We start from the raw sequence: 2,661 nt of genomic DNA, 5'->3' as shown, positions 1-2,661 counted from the left end.
GTTTGTCCTTGCTTTTTATGAATGAGGAAAAGAAGTAAATCTCAAAAAATAATAAGCAAAAACGTTGTTATCAGTTTGTTAAAAAAAAAAAAAATTCTTCCTGTTAAATTGAAGTTGGTGGGTGAGGTTCTTGTATAATAAAATAATAAGCATTTGACTGACCCAAACTTAAACATTTTAAAGTTTCATTTCCTCACATGAATGATCACAGTCAGTTTTACTACAAACTGTTTAGCACACAAACGCAGTGACTGCACTGGTGTTGTCCAATCTAGAAGGTATACAGACTGAGACTTACTTGCTAAGTGTCAGCAAAATAGTTACTTTTTGTGATTAATAGTTTTAGAACCAAAAAATGATATCCCCAAAGTGCCAAACAGTATGTAAGTAGAAATTTTCTCTACAATCTTATGTGGTAGGTGTGTATGTTGTTTTTTTTTTTTTTTTTAAACTAAAACACATAAGTTTTCCCTTTTTAAATTCCACCAAGAGGGGAAAATAAAACACCACTGATCACGTGTTGTACTTTGCAGTTAATGTTTTGGGTTATGGTTTACTTTGCCCTACCTATGACACCTAAATTGTTTCCAATGCTTTGAACTGCTAAATAAATGTTTAGATGTTTATAAACTGTCCAACTTCCAATCATTTTTATTGTAATCAAGATGTTTCAAATAAGAGTAAACTTTAGAAAATACTAAGTTTCAGAAAATTTCTACAAGAACAGAATCTGAATGGAATCAAGTATTAACTAGTGAAAATCCATGAGATCCTTTAGTTAAAAATCAAATATTTCAAGATTATTTGATGGAAGTATAAAGATTCAGTTATATAAAACTGTCTCATAGAATCATTATAAGACTGATAGACTGAACTTGTGTGTACACAAGTAAGGTTGATCTCTTTGGAGAAAGAATGCAAATTAAGATTGGAATGTGGCAAGTAAAATACTAATTGTTCTTACTGCCATTCCAAATTAGTTGCAATATAAAAATTCTTAAAATTCAAGAACTTAAATGCTGTCCAAATATGCTTAAATGAAATTAGAAAGGAATATGTGAAATACACATTAGGCACACTCTTTCCCTTTTAAAATTTGCTCTCTTTCTTTAGCATATAGGTACCAAAGTCAAATATCCATTGGCTACATCTTTTTTAAGATGACAGTAGCTCAGAATATTTTAAAATTCAGTATGGTTAGTAGTATTATGACTAAGATCCTATTAAAATGTTCCAGAGGCCCAGCGGTCCTCTTACGTAAGCCAGGGTTTGGCCATGGAGCTCAGATATGATATGCTTGCTTTACTCTGTAGGATTTCTTAATCAGAGTCAAATAGTGTGAAAGTGATTGAGTTAAAAACTGAAAAATCTGATAAATACTGAGTATGTTATGTGAATTTATGAATTGATTTAGTACATTTGCATGTAAATTTCTTTCCCTTGAGCTACCTTTCTCTATTTTATTCACCCTTGAAAAATAATCCCTAGGTTTATAAAATTTATTGAAGCTTCCAAACTCCCATCACTAGACGTTATAAATATGAAATAGTAAAAAACAATCTGATTTCAAAATGGCTGTGGTTTGGGAGGTTTGGTAATTCAGCCAGTATTTTCAGAAGCAAAACTGGAGAGAGAAGTCTCACTTTTGCAAACATGCCTGACTACTCACAGCTGTCTTTTCAGCACTGGCTTTGTTACAACTGAACCAAGCATTCACCTTACTGACTTGGCATGAATGCTTCAATATTTCTGTGTATTCATACATCTGCTTAGAAAATAAAATACAGTGCTTTGCTATTTGTTTTTTTCTACTGAGATTGTGGAGGGTATTTGCCTTCAGTTTGCTTACTAGATCTTTTGGAACATGAGAGACTATTTGCCAGCTCTTGAAAAGATATTCAGGGTTGAATTAATTACTTTCAATAACATGTAAGCAAATAAATCCCCTTGGTAGCAACCACACTGCAATAGAATTTGAGTGATATTTTGGCATATCTGCTTTCTCTTCTCTTTAAAGTAGCTGCGCATTTCTCTTGCTCTCTCTAATATAAACTGGATGTATACTGTCTTTCAAGTCATTGAGTATCACTAATATGATACCAAGTTGTATAGCAGAGTAACAAAAACTTGTGATTTAACAATGAATCTTACACAGTATTACCTCAGCTAGACAAGGTGTGTGTGTGTGTGTGTGTGTGTTTAAGTTGTTTTTGTCTAGTATTTTAAATGTTTTCAGTAAATTGTGTAATATGAAAAGGTTCAATAAAATGTTGAAATAAAAACAGTATTTTTCTCTTCCTGATGCTAGAGAACTACTGAGGCTTCTGGTGAAGGAAAAGTTTTATTTTTGTAGGTAGAAATGAAGATCAGGAAAAATACATGAAGTTGAACTTTTTTCCCCACCACTTAAAAAGTCTTTCTGATGTAACTGTGATGTGGCTCACGAAACAAGTAACATATTTTCTAAAATAAGGTTTCAAATGCATTATATTCTGTAAATGTCTTCCACATTCCCATATTTAATCCTTACAACAGCCCTCGGGTATTTTCTGAGAAGTTCTGCTGAGGGAAGAAATAGATACAGAGAGGTTGTGACCTCTCTAGTGTTAAGTAACTTAAGGGAGTGATGACAGCAAGATGGCAAGTATGCAGTTCAAACGT

This window comes from Panthera onca, chromosome A1 (genome assembly GCF_046562875.1).
Source record: "Panthera onca isolate mPanOnc1 chromosome A1, mPanOnc1 haplotype 2, whole genome shotgun sequence".
In the NCBI taxonomy this organism is placed as follows: Eukaryota; Metazoa; Chordata; class Mammalia; order Carnivora; family Felidae; genus Panthera; species Panthera onca.
The sequence above is the reverse complement of the archived record's forward strand: the minus strand, read 5'-3'. Positions refer to the sequence as shown.